This window comes from Lates calcarifer, linkage group LG12 (assembly GCF_001640805.2).
Source record: "Lates calcarifer isolate ASB-BC8 linkage group LG12, TLL_Latcal_v3, whole genome shotgun sequence".
Classification (NCBI taxonomy): domain Eukaryota; kingdom Metazoa; phylum Chordata; class Actinopteri; family Centropomidae; genus Lates; species Lates calcarifer.
In genome coordinates this window covers 1,828,740-1,844,076 of record NC_066844.1, presented here as the reverse complement: position 1 = coordinate 1,844,076, position 15,337 = coordinate 1,828,740, and the positions used below count along the sequence as shown (strand labels likewise).

At 40.0% G+C, this 15,337-nt stretch overlaps 1 protein-coding gene across 1 annotated transcript in view; it reads right to left on the bottom strand.

Moving 5' to 3' along the window:
• The window catches only part of chd6 (chromodomain helicase DNA binding protein 6), a 90,263-nt gene that overhangs the window by 56,821 nt on the left and 18,105 nt on the right, over positions 1-15,337 (bottom strand).

Here is a 15,337-nt window from a genome sequence, read left to right as displayed (position 1 = left end):
CTGACAGGAGAGTGGGTCTGACTTGAATTGACTGAGGCCACTGATGGACACTTGGGCACAAACAGAGCGTTCCCTCTGGTACAAACTACTGAACACAAGATTAAATCCACTCTACATTAAAGAGCAGGTTACTGTTTGTGCTGGTGCTGTCAGGCTTATAGTAATCACTGACTCATATTTGTTTGGTGATGTTTTTGTTTATCTACTGCGTATTATGGGATACATCCGGACTCTGTAGGAATAAACACTGTGGTACTCTTGGCTGCAGTTGCACAGCTATGATTTATAAATGGATAGACAGAAGAGGAAGACACACAGCGATCGACACAGACAACTGTCACAGTACAGTTCACGATATAAAATACTGAAGGGTTTCTCACACCTTCTTTCAGCTGCACATGTTAATATCTCAGCACGTCGTGTATCAAACTCTGCATTTCAGAACTAGAAAACCCTTGTGCTGACATCCTGCTGTGTCTTTCTTTCTTTTTTACTGGAGCTACTTTGCATCAATAAACCAGGCTTCCCCGGGTGAGACACTAAATTTAGTAAGTTGTGACCTTTCCTTTTAAAAGTTTGGAGTTAGATTCATATGACAATAAGATCTGAAAAAGCCTTTCAAAGCAGTGCTAGTTACAATTTACATACAGCTGAATATCAAATAACTGTATTAGGCTGGCTGGAATATGACAATATGGCCCAGTTTGTTCTGTAAACAAGGGGTGATGTGTAATGTTTGCTCAACTGAAGTGTGTGTGAGAAAAAAATGCCAAAACACAACGTGTTCCTACTGAATACAGGCAGCAACTGTAGAACAATGCAAATCTCTGCATGCAAACAAGACTGTTTGATCCAAACATATTAATGTGCATACAGACACACTCATGCACATGTGGAGTAATGCTGTGTCACAACATGTCAACCTCTATGGAAAAACTCTCAGTAATGATCTTTATATGACTTTTTTAAGAACATAATTAAGTAATTCATCAGCCACTAAAAGATACCACTGAAATATCACAGCCTGTCAGTGAACAGAAGGTGATTAGCAAAAACAACCAGTGAGATTAACGCTCTTTGTTATAAAATACTGAAATTATTATTAACGTTACTTGAGAAAATAAAAGTTAATGTTACTTATTTCTCAGCGGCACTGAAAAATCTGTGTTAAAAATATGTTAATGACATGACAAATAAATCACACTTTTCTACAAAGAAACTTGACATCCTCTAACAAAGATGAGGCCTGAAGACAAATCACCACTTGTGTCTCTGAAAAGAAAAAGCCTTGAGAAGTCAAAATCCTCAAAATGTGTTGCAGCTTCAATTATTAAATAGACATTAAATTAATTCATTAACAATACAGTGTGCTGCTGCTGCTTGAATATAAACTTTGTATATTAAAAAAATCAATGAAGCACAACTGGCAGTTTGGCTCCAGACGCATAAACAGGTATGTACCAACAGCTGTCGAGGTGTTTAATATACATACAGCTCTACAGACAGTATGGTCCACCGTCTGTTGTGCGCCTCGCTCTGTCTTTTCACACTGCTGTTTGTGGGCTCCGTCCATCTGTACGTAATGTGAGAGACTGTATGTCATCCATATGTTTCCGTACCAATGTCACCGACACAGTACTGTAGCACATTTCTGCTCTTGGCAAAGGAAGTGAGTGTGTTTCTGAAAACGAGCCAGCGCCGGCTCATTACTGTGATTATGTGGACTTTTTGAATCAGACAGGTTGAGCTCTGAACATGGCTGATGAAAATGCAGCCTGACAATTCTTCAGAGGCCTATAGCAACAACACAGGCTTTTCAAAGCCATCGATTCCCCCTGACACACCTACGTACATGCACATGTATTTGACGGAGGTTGTCAGAGAAATGACTGCATGGTTCCTATGACAGCAGAGCAGGGAGAGTGATAAAGGGTCTAAAACTGGCCGCGGCCCTTTCTGATGCTCTTGACTGTATTTAGAAACCAGAGAACAGGAGGGACGAGCACTCCAGGTCAGGCCAATGTGGAAATGACTGAGTGATGTCTGCGCATGTTTGCATCTACATGCAAATCCTCATGTGGCGCGAGTATTTTCGTCCGTGAAAAGTGTGTGTGTGTCATATTGATGTATAGCCGGCGCACAAGAGAAGGTGGAGCAGGTGCTTGTGTGTGTGTTTTTTTTTTTTGTGTAACTGCTGTTTTTATGCAGTAAGAACGAGTCCGGCCGCCGTGTGTCGTGAGGCCCATGCAGATGCGCTGACAGGCCGTGCTCACACAGGTATGAGGAATCATCTCAATGAATCACACATACACTCAGTCACACACACACAGATAGCGAGCAGGAATAGCGAGCTCAACGGCCTGTTGGTTTGGGAGGAGGAGGCGGGGGGGCAGGGGGGTGTATCAGGGCCGTTGCCATGGAAACTGGCTCTCCGTGCCAAAGCTGCGGGGAGCGGGGAGGCGGACGTAAACACGCGGTCACCATGGTAACCCTTTCGTTGCCAGTGGCTCCCGACTGACTATCCATTTAACATGTCTGTCTGTCTGTCTCTATGATGGATGGACTGACTGACTCCCTCTTTGTATCTGATGTTAGTCTGTGTGTCAAAGGCTTTACCTGCCTCTGTCTGGATGTCAGTCTGCCTGTCTGTCCATCTGCATATCTAACTACCTGATGAGCAGACAGACAACAGATCTGAAGTAAATCCTGGTCGAGCGTTCCTTTAATTTGGAGTGACCTGAATTAAGCTCTGAGGTAAAACACAACTACACGGGGCTGTCAGAAGAGGACAATTTAAAAACCCACAGGAAAATAATGTAATCAAGGTTTTATGGGTGATCTGATTTCTGAATCATAGCCTTTAAATATCAAAGTCTTTATGTCAAGCCAAACACAATTTGTAGGGCTACAGCTAATAATTATATTCCATTAATCTGCGATTTTGTTTCTCAGTTTGGGCAACAAATGACAAAAACAGTACATCATACATTTTCAGAGCCAAAGTTGAAGTCTTGTAAATTTTATCTTGCCAACAATCTAAAACCAAAAATATTAAAATAATCCTCATAGAGGACAAGGAAAACCAGTAAATATTCACATTTAAGCAGCCAAATCCAGCGAATTATTGGCACTTTTGCTCAAAAAATGGCAATTAATCATTTATCAAAAGAGCTGCTTGCATTCTTTATCGTCTAATCAATCAACTGACTATTGTTTCAGTTGTCCAAAATACCATATTTAGTGGTTACCAGTCATGGGGAAAAACTATCACACACTAAAAGGTCATAGTTCAGAGGTGAGCAGGAGTAAAAATACACCTCATATTAATCAGAATGAACAGCAGCTTTGACAGGTCTGACCACCAGAGAAGAAACAGCAGATGAGACATCACGCTTAGTAAAACCTACATTTGTTTTGACTCACTGTAAACACAAAGAAACGAGCCTCTGCAAAGCAAATACAAAAACACGGTAAAGTCAACTTTTCCACTCTGGCTTAGAGAGAGAGGAAAACTGTAGGTGTGATCACGGTTTTAAACAAAGGGTCGGGAGCCAGAGGAACAATAGTCGGCCTCTGTCGAGTCCCTACATGACATGAGCAGCAAAGTAATGAGTCTGAATCCCAGGGCGAGATACCCGGGAGAAACAGCTGAAGAGAACCCTCGGCTAAGGTCAACTGCTCGCCATTTTTGGGTTTAAAGTGAACGGCTGCATTCAAAGAGGAAAAGTGGAGATCAAACGTGCCAATTAATAATATCTAGATATGAAAAATGGCCTGTACGTACAAAATCTTAAATGTTTGTGATGTTCTTATAGTTTCTGAGGCATCTGATCTCACTGCACACTGTAAAAAAATAATAAGACAACATTGACTGAAAATAAAGGACAAATGCAGCATTTACACAAGGTTACACTCTCAACTTTGGGTTGAGGTGGCTGATGACCTCGGGGGTTTGAGCAGCAATCAGTCCCAAAAATGAAAGCAGAAAGCTATATATATATATATATTTCTTTTTGTCTGTTCATACAGCATTCAGAAAGCTGTTGGTGCTCCCTCTAGCTAGACAGATAAGATTTTTACATTTTAACAATCAAAGCATTTCATTTTAATCAATTAATCAATTAGAAAATTACTGTGATGTGATTTTTGACTGCAGAAACCGATGCCTTTATGTGACAGGTTTCTCTTCCTGTTGTGCATCTTTTGTTAATCAGGCAGATGAAGGTCTTAAAAAGTAAGTGATTTAAAAAGTGCTTTATCGCCACCAGACACATCATAAATTCCTGTAGCACTTGTTCCTCTATTCATAGTGAGGTCAAAGGTCAGGGTCAGCCACAGAGCAACCTTAAAGCTGACAGGGATTCAATATCTTACTCAAGAACACCTCAGCAAAGCAGATATTTCCAGTCGCTGGGATTTCTGGTTGAAGAACGACTACTGTACACACTTTACCACAGTGCTGCCTGATTCAGTTTTTAACAGGACTGTGTTTCACACAGTTGGCAAATTACAGGCTGCACTGAACTAATTGAATAAAAATACCAAACAGCAAAAGAAAAACATCTGAAAATATAAAAACAGACACAAGATAAGCTGATTGAGCTAAAACACAGAGACTTTTTACTTTTAGCTGAGGTTAGATTAGCATCTGTGACAGGCTGCAAACTTTTCCTCTGAAAGACTTTCTTTTCTGATGAATACTTTAAATAGACTTTAATCTGGCAGTGGACACGTGAGCACTGGAGATCAGAGGCTCTGAAAACATCAGCCTGGATCCTGCTGGGCCAAAGAGGACCTTAACCAGGGCTTACTAAGCACAGTTTTCCCTACAGGGAGCAACAGCACGCAAGAAGGCTTATTATTAATTCAGGTTTCCACCAGAGCAGTGGATTTACATTCTGACCCTGCTGAGTTTTATTCTAGGTAGTGACTTACACCTGGTGTGCAAGGTGTAAATGAATGCAACTAACTGAGACAGACTACTCGGTGGAGGTAGGAAACCATTAATAAACTGTGTCAGAGGTCCAGGACCGGGAGCCACTGAACAGGAGGGTTAAACAGGACTGAGACAGGGATCATATTTTAGCCCAGTTTCAAGGCACCCAAAAAAAAAGCCAGCCAGAGTCCAGCAAGGGCTCAGCTGACCTGATTTCCTTAAGTGGTTAAGCAGAGCTAGACAGGAGTTCTTAATTATTTAGAATTAACATAATTTGTTCAAGATTATTTTTTTACCATCACCAGTGTTTTCAATTTAAATACAATGAAGTGAAACCATTCAAAAATCTTAGTGCATGCAAATGTGTGAAATGATGAAGGACATGGGTGTAACTAGGCCACTCGCACCAGAATGAGTAACACAACAGAATCACTGCTCGCCAAGTAGGCCACATTTGCATGATGCCACAAAACTTCACCTGGCACAAAAAGCCAGCCGAAGCAAAGAGCACGCTGCAGCCCTCTCTCCGTTCACTCCATACATCCAATAAACTATTCCAAACTGCAGATCAGAGGAGTCAGGTGCACAACACACACTTGTTAGTTCATTGATTTTATCTGTCTCATAAGTAAATCGTTCAGTGTGATAGAGAGGAGGAGGTGTTTTCTATTATTTTAAATATTTACCCAGTATTTTCTTCATTGCAGCTGTAATGACCCAAATTCCCCACAGATCGATGACATTCATCTTATGACCATTTAGCAAATGTCATCTCCCCACACCCACTGTATAAACACGCTTCTCACAAAGACACACATTTGCTTCAGGGATCAACACACTATACAGCTTCCCTCATTACATTAAATACTGTTGTGTCTGAGTCACTGCATTTTGTGTTTTCATATTCCATATTAGTGTAATTTTACCTTCTATCAACATGCAGAGTTTTGGTCAAACCTGACTTTGAGAAGGGGAAAAGAAGCCAAACTTCTCACATGTGAAATGCTGTCTGCACACCAGCAGCAGCACCTCAACATTCCCTGATAAACTGCAGTATAAAATTATCAATGTTACACTTGTAGTCAGAAATATCCAATCAAGGACTAAAAAAGAAAGTAGGGATGAACCAATCTCTGTATCAAACCTGTATCAGCACTGATACTGACTGACTGCATTAAACAGATCAGATACTGGAAGTGACATGATTGATCTACATTACATAGAGTTTCTTGGTCAATGAATTCAGTGTTTCCACAGTCACTTACATCCATTCAGTTACCATGGGTTGTCATAAACCCCTGGCCTCATGTTACCTTATATAAAAACAATTCCAGTAAGCTTGAAGCATCGAGGTGTACAGATTACAAATTTGGGGGAGAGAGAGGCCTGGTGTAGGTACTCTGAGGCAGCAGATACCCTGAGTTATCTGAAGCAGGAGAAAAAAGCTGAGAAAGCATTGATTCAGCGCCAAGTTTTAGTACCTGAGGTTTAGATTCTCTGTACTACAGACATTTTTAATCAATATCAAAAAATATTACTGAGCAATAATAATCATGCTGCTTTAAGTTTTCACAACTGATCATGAGCACTGACAACAACCTATACTGATTAATATCATTTAGTAAGTTTATTAAAACTATTGTGATAGTGTGATATAATGACTGTAATCACCAGTGTTCCCGTAGGGTGAATATTTTGTGGTGGAGGCTCATGTAAAGTGCATTCATGAGAATTAGTGGTAATTCATGCTATGGATGACCAGGGTAAAAATTTGTTGTAAAACTAAGTTGAATGAAAATGATCTATTTAGGGAATTAAATTAAAAACCCTTGGCAGAGGTTCTTGTGCTGAGCTTTATTTAACTAAAACACAACTTGGATCCTTTTTTATCCATTGCTTCCCTGATTACTGTTAATGATTGATAAACATTGTGGAGTGGGCGGGCATGATCTTTTTTTAGCTTCTGAAGGGAGGCATGCCAGAAAAACCATAATAAATAAATTTTAATGAAAGACATAATCAATACAAATGTATAAAAACCTCCTTTAAGGGTGGAGGGCAAAACTAATGGGAGAACCAAATAAATGTAATATGTGGGAAACACTAAATCTAAATGTAAATTTTCTGGAACATAACAGATAACCATCTAAACAGATTCAGTTAGCACACGTCCCTGCTCCTGACACGAAAGACATCGCTTTAACATTTTACAGCTCACACTCACTACATAAAACTAGTTTATTTCTGCTTTATCATTTTTGATAGAAAATATTCTTCATTTAATTTCACACAAGAAAAACAAAAAAATCACATCACATTCATTAATGATCAAATAAAACAACTCATTTTGGCTGCTCTGTCCACTTTACTCTCATTCTTTACTTCTCCTCTGACAAAAATGTAATAATTCAGAAGTAAGAGAACTAACCTTTATAACCTTTAAAAAGAAACAAACAGATATGAAGATGTGAAGCTACAAACCATCCGCATCAGGTCTGAATCTCAGTGCTGATGACCTCTGTTTACATGTCAACCAGCCCTTTCAAATAAGATGATTCACTAACAATGACATTAAAAAAACTGGTTTTAAATACATGGGAGTAAACAAAGAAACAATTTCTATGCTCACCTCGCTCCATCTTCACTTCCTTTGCCTCCTTGCACAGAAAAACGACTCGGCAGACACAGGTACAGGTAACCTACAAGCTAAAATTAGCCACAAAGCTAACTCGGGCTCAGTAATGACGCGAGCCACTGCCATCCATCTCCACAACAACGGAACAACTGCAGCCCACACACACACACACACACACACACAAGCACATGGACACACACACACAACATAGTGGCATCACGTCATGGTTGATGTGCTTACATGACTAACTACACAGGCGCACACACACATACACACACACAAAGAGTTTCTCCCTCACTCCCACACTGACACTGCATGGCTCAATGTGCTTACATGACTATATACACACACATGACTTACAACAGCCCCTCTTATGCACACAGACACACACACACACTTACGAGCTTCACGGCTCAATGTACTTACATGGATGACTACATGCAAAAAAAAATAAATAAACACAAGCACACACTGTCTCCCCCTCATCCTTCATGCACACACAGGCTCTCAGACACACATACACACACACTCAGAAGCATACACATACACACATAAGCACACACGCAGCCTCCAGTGACGTGCTGCAGTGTAGCAGGCTCTGCCAGCCCAGTAAAACCGACTGAACACAGTTGAGGGAGGCTGCCTGCAATCACACTGCCTATGAATCAATAATACTGCCTCACAAACAAGCAGCACACACACACACACACACACACACACAGTGTCTGTCTCTCTGTCACTAATATAGACCATGAGCACTGCAGTCTCATCAATGCTGCCGCTTCCTTTCACAGTTACACCAGCGAGCACAATTAGAGAATGTGGCTAACACTTATGGTAGGCTAACAGCCTTCACGGCACTGTTGGTTGTTAGCGTGGACAGGTCGACACGTGTGCAACCCTGGTGCATGCCTCTGCTCTGAGCCTGGGTTTCACACATCTGACACAACCAGTCCTTATTCTAGAAAAGGATCAACGCAGACTGAGGTTGTAGCTACAAGGTGTCTGGATAATAGACTAAATTAATTAAAGTCACACAATAACAGCTGGACTGTCAGCCATGTTGAGTATCCAGTGTGACATCAACAGCAGTGATATTGAATTACAAACAGGGAAACAACAATCATACGTTTGTCTCTGCTAATATTAATTTAGATGAATAAAAAATAAAATGATACCAGTGTATGAGGCAAATTTCTGTTTAATTTTCAAAAACCAATTTCCAAAAACAGCATAGACTAAGACATTATATTTAATGTGGGTCAGTTCCATTTGGGCCATTTAATAAGCTTATTGGCACAGAAAATGATCAGTGTATCAGACTGGGGCATCAGTAATTGTGAAAATCCTGTTTAGCAGGGACATGCACTGAATATAGATGGAGACCTGTGTGAACGGTGCAGTAACTCACACAGTAATGCAACAAACAAACGTAAAGCTAAATCTATCATGTGCCTCCTCAAGAATGACCTACGTTACAGCCACCACTGCCAGTTACAGGATAAGGGATCTCTTAAATGAGTACAGCGACCAAACAGTGTTTTAAACGATATATGGGCATGTGAGCATTGTTTTAAGACCGACTTGAAAAAATGTGAACCTATTATTTAATCATTATGTCTATAAAATGTAAAATAAATTCATAAATTTTATAAAATGGCAATGGCAATTTTTCTTTCTGGTCATTCTGAATCAGTAAATGTTTGGCATTTGTGTCTGATAATTCACTTAAGACACTGAGCAGTTATCAAAATTGTTGTCATGGGGTGTTCTGGTGGGTTGGGGGTGGTTGAGGCACTGACCCTTTGTTGCTTTTTCTCTTCTCATTTCTTGTTTGTATCTATTGTAATAAATAAATGGATAGAAATCAACCATTTCAACACTAATCTGAGGACTCACCTTTACTGCATAGCTATAAATAAACTATTTCACTTGTTTTAGAAATCTGTATTTTCCTGCCTTGCTTTTATGTTGCTCTTCTGTAGCTTGCTTCTATAAATGTCTTTTGACCAATTTCTATTCCTGATTGCTATGGCTAAACTGTGCAGCCGTTTACTGCTCTTTGTCTTGTACAGTTATATGCAACCGTGTTGTAGAAAGTGACTATAATGTGGTTCCTATTTTCCTTCAAGCTGATATATTCTTACATAAATCTCATTTCAAAGAAGGCTATTTACAAGGTGAGTAGGATGGTTAGGGAGCTGCGGAGAGTTTTGTTAATATTTAATCATGAGTTAATCTTCATGTTTTTCATTGCATCAATCTGTTTTTAATGTATTTTTCACCACAAGGGGAGCCTGTGATGAAGGAGAGATTAGTAGATTTACATGATATAAGCTTTAAAACTTTGACAACGAAGACCAAACCCTCTTTCACAGAGATCTGACTAAAATGAGCTTGGTATTTATCCAATAAATAACTTATTCTTTTACTATATCAAGCATACATGTATTGGTTTCTGGGAGACCAGAAAACGTGGGTAATCCTAGTTTTAACTGGAAAACAAGAGGTGTATAGAAAAAGAAAGGAACTCCAGCTCAGAGGAACGCTACATTCTTGTTATTCCCTGTACAAGAAAAAAAAGATGGGGGGAGGGGGGGGTGCAGAGCGCTGCAGACGGCCGTTTCAGCTGTTTGGGTGAGTACGGAGAAAGCTGATCAAAGTGTGTGAATCTAGGCCTCAGACAGAAAAGAATTCAGTCTTTTTCTGCTTTACCTTGAAGTGCAGAAAACCCAGTTTCACACAGCACTTGCTGATTCATGGATTGTGGTGGGAAAAAAATATTTTGTGGGGGGGGGACATCTTTTTCAGTGTACAGAACAGCTCTCTGTATATACATTAGTCACATGTGAGCGAATGAATGCTGCCACCGAAACAGATGTGAACAATTTTGTTACATCAATTAAATGTTTAGACAGTAAAAATGCTAAAAATGTGCAAGTTACAGCTTCAGAATGTGAGCATGTGACATAAAGCAGAGAAAACTGTTTTATATCATTGTCAACTCTGGGTTTTTGGTTGTTGGACAAAAAAAAAGGTGTTTGGAAAAAGTCGCTTTAGGTTGCAGCAAATGTTTCTGACTAAACAAGTCATTAGAGAGAAAATACACAGACTGATCAATAATAAAAGTATATAATGGTAATTAAACACACAATATGTAATTTTCCGCCACTCCATCAAAACAATACAAAACAAAAGATGGGATTTGTTGATATTGTGAAGTAGCATGGACTCTTGGGAGTTGTTGTTTTCAGCACTACTGCAGTCAGCTTCTCCTGGTTAGGATTCCTTACGAGTCAATCTTTCAGGAGGTTTTTTTTGTTTTTTTTTTTACCCAGGAGCCAAATTCTCCACAGAGGTCTCCTCCTCTCCAAAGCAAACAGCCCAGGTGATTAAATCCAGTAAAAACACTGAATAAAACAGTTTCACATTAAAAATCAGTGTTTTTCCAATGGTGTTTGGTGGAGGTGAGCTGCTGCTGACGTTAGCTCAGCTTGTTTATCTGATAACTTTAGATCCAGATGTCTGGTGAGGTGAATCGTAGAGATAAGGAAAGTACAGCACTGATGCATGCTCAAAGAGGATATGACACTATTGACAGGCAACCAAATGAAACAGACAGTTACCTTGATTAAACTTACAGATTTCTCTAGCTTTGAAAATTGCCGAAAACATTTGGGGTGATGTAAGTACACAACTCAACATAGGACTACCAAATCTACTTATGGGTACAAATAAAGTAACCTGAGCCCAAGCCTAGTTGTTTTAATGCATTTTAATGCAAAAATGTGATACCTTCAAATTTAAACAAAAACATATAAACAAAACACTGATAACTGCAAGCTCCAAACTGAGTGAGCTCTCCATAATTCTCAAGCAAAAACCTACATTTCATTTTGCAAAAAATTATTCGGAATGAGGAGCTGAAACATCCTCTGCCTCTTCACAGGCAATTTCCCAAACATTTCTGAGCATTGACGGAGCTACAGCAAGAGGGTAGTGTAGCATCCAGACAATCTTCTGTGAACGGGAACTCAGCTACGACAGCCCAGATACGATCAGAGAGGAGCGGAGCAGCCAACTCCAGCAGTAACAAACGAGACCAACTGACCACACAATCTGCAGCCTGGACAGGATTCCCTGGTATTGTAAGTCGCCTACACTGAATGTTTATGGGTGGTGCTGTTTGTGTGACATTGTACAGATTCCCTCTCTCCCCCGAGTATGTGGAGAACAAAAAAAGATCCACACTTTCATTGTGTAACACTGTATTTACTGTGCTCTTCGCTCGCAAACCAAGGCAGTGCAGCGTGGAGTGTGAAGTTGTAAGTTGCAAGCTGGATTAACTCAGGCCGAGCAATCGGCCCCTACTGACAGGCTCATTTTTAACGGGCACTGCACTGGTGTCAATCACAGCCCAAAAAATCAACTGGTCACACAGGCTTTACACAGCAGTGACAAACACAATCACCTCCGAGGAGACATGAACACAGCAATAGAGGGATTTTATTTGTCAAGGGAGCAGTTACCAACAGGTGCAACAAACACTTCAAGACTAAAAACATAAATCAGACACCACGCCTGTTGGATCGCTAACCTCACAATTACAGAAAACCCTCCTTTTTTTCTCCATCTGAAAGGTCCTGTTTATGCCAAGAGTATGTGTTAACAACATCACCATCTTTCCTCTGTTGTCATTCCTCCAACATGGTGGTAAAAGCCTTCTCTAAACATTTCCAGACAGGCATCAGTTTGTGATGACGTTATCGCTCTGCTGTTTCGAGATGCGGCTGGCTGATAACCAGATAACTTGGCCACTTGAAAAGAAGATGGGATACCAGACACGGCTTGACTTTATCAGGGAAAATCTCATCACCTCCCTTCTGTAAACCAGCTGATTCAAACTGTTGACCATACTGCATGCTCCTAAAACACCGCCCACTGCGCCTGTAATGGTCTTAACCATGGCTGTAACCAGACCTTCCCCTGCTGGGAGAATAAATCTCATGTGTCTGAGGAAATGTTCAATACAACCAGTGTTACAGTGAAGTACAAGATCCTATGAACTCACTTTACTTGATAAGTTATTGATTAAGGGGTTCATCCTTTTCGAGTCTTGACAAATGATTAGACAGGAGTCAAATAAGCACACTCATTAAAACACAATCGCTGACATTACCACAGCAGCTCCATCATCAGCTGCTAACATGCCCAAAATAACAACGTTAGCATGTTTAGAGGGTAAGGTTTACCATGTTCAACAACTTGGAGTAGAATCTAATAATGGCATGTGCTAATTAGGACTAAACAAGAGGGTTAGGGTTAGAGATGACAATATTATTTTGCAGGTATTTGGTCGTAAATCAAACCATTGGACCAATCAAACCTAACGACAGCACTAGATAAAAACTCAGAAGATCACCATAGTGATTACAATTCATCATTGCAATAGGAGTCAAGACATTTCACTATGAATTTCAAATGAGAACCTAATGTTGGCAGAGGACCTCATGATATCTCTTGATATCCCATTTCCACCAACGTGGAACAGGTTCTGGTTCACACATCTAATTGTACCTGTTCAGAGCATTTTCACCACAAATAAATTGGTTCAGAGATCTGAAAAGTCTGTTCCCAGCAGCTGGAACCAAAAAGTATCAGGTTTTCAAGTGTGAACCCTGACAACATCAGGGGGCATTTCATGTTCTACAGGTTGGAAAGAGAGGATGGAGGATGGTACGTGAGAAATCGAAGGGATAAAATAGTTTCCAGTGGTCTGCAGACAAATATCTGTAATAACAACATAGATTAGCATCCTTGATTACAGTGAGCTCTGCTCAAAACTGGTGGAAACACAGCTGGTTTGCTGGATAGCGACCAGGTTCCAGCAATTCTGAATGGAACTGGTTCAATATCCAGAGCTCATTTAGTGGAGAAAGTGATTCTGAGATTCAGCCTCTGGAGACCATGAATGTCTGTACTAAATTCAGTAAATCTGCTGGTAGTTGTTGATACATTTTAGTCTGGACCAACAGACAAGACACTGTCATTGACATCCATAGAGTCTGTGTGGATAAAAAAAAGTTTGCCAACAGTTCCAGATTTTGTTTGCGGTATTTAAAAATGAGGCAGATGGAGTCTTGAAGCAGAGTGAACTCTTGTTCAGGTTTTCAGAGTCAGCAAAAAGACTATGAAAAGAGCTGGCTTGTTTCAGCTTATTTCATGTTTGTTTAAAGTTTTCAGCTGTCATAAGATTCTTGGGTACTTTTTCTCTGTTTCTCCATAGTATTCACATTGTTTATCTGTGTGTCTCTACTGTGGCAATAAATGAATTCATGAAGAAGAAACCTTATAAAAAATAAAATTACAAATGTGGTATTTGATACATATATAATGGGCATCACTGCTGAAGCATATAAAGATGTTCTGGCTGGTTTCTTTATGCTCGGTGTCTCCCTGCTAACCTGAAAGGTGCCTCAGCTTACAGAAAACTGGTCCAAGTTTGGAAGTTGAACTTCTCAGGTAACCCACTTCATCCTGCTACACAGAGTACTAAACTGAACTTTCACCATGCCACAAATCAGAAAGCATGAAAGCATTAAATCCTTGTAAAATCTCACTAACTGTCACAAGTGTAAAGTCTGTCAAGTCATGCACCAGAACAGTGAGTAAAAAAAAAAAAATATATCATGTGACTCCATTTGTACAAATGAGCTGTTTGTTAGGAAAGGATGTGTATTAGAAAAACATCCCTCAGGAGATTGTTTGTGGGTTTTACTCTTGTCTGCATTTGAAGAAGAAAATCTACACATATTTACCTGTAACTTGGTTAGATTTTAAGTTCAAACTACACAACACTACAACAGGTTGTAGGGTTCTTTACCATCTTTGACTGAAATTGCTACATACGATTTTGGTAAGAAAATCTAACAATCAAGTAAGTAACGACACCTAATGACGATGATAGTGAGTGACTGATCGTGTCTTTCTGTTGTGACAGTGCTAGCGCCCTGTCGCTGCAGTATGGAGGCCTCGTGCTCAGCTGAGAGACTGCTGTGTCACCTCGCACTTACAAAAACTCTGACTCATCACTCTGCTCCGCTTGACTCATAAATATTACAAAGAGCAAGCCATCATCCAAACGCAACAAGGAATACTAAAATACCCACAACAGAAGAGTCCTACAACACCATGAGCATGAAGGTTGGAGGACACCTGGAGAAGTGACAGAGAGATTTTAGGTGACTTTATGCCCCCTCTGTTGGCTGTAAAGAAGGAGCAACAGAGACCAAGAACAGATGACTGAATTTCTTTAGACATAATGTTCCTCTATCTCAAGGCTCTCTCTGCTGTTAGGAAGTAATCCTTCAAGGCACTGCAACGTGGGACTTTTAGCAAAAAGTGTGCATGCGCTGTGGACACTACATTTTTATTCTGTTGTGGGATTTTTTTGAGTACACTCAAATACAAGGCTGAGAAGTAAACAGTCCAAATAGTGAGTTATTTCAGACACTTCTGGACTGTATACATGAGTAAGGAAGCTAAATTTGTAGACAGATCTACATCACCAGATCATGTAATGTAGCACAAAAAAAGAGATCTGCATCCACATCACAATCATCTTTTTTCCTAAAACAGGTTCTTTTATATAAGAATGGGAACATTTTTAGGAAAGTATGTGGCAGTAAAATATGTTCAAATGCTAGAGCACCTCAGTACTAAAAAGTGACAAAATTTCAGGGTGGAGTTAAAGTGGTTGCAGAGTA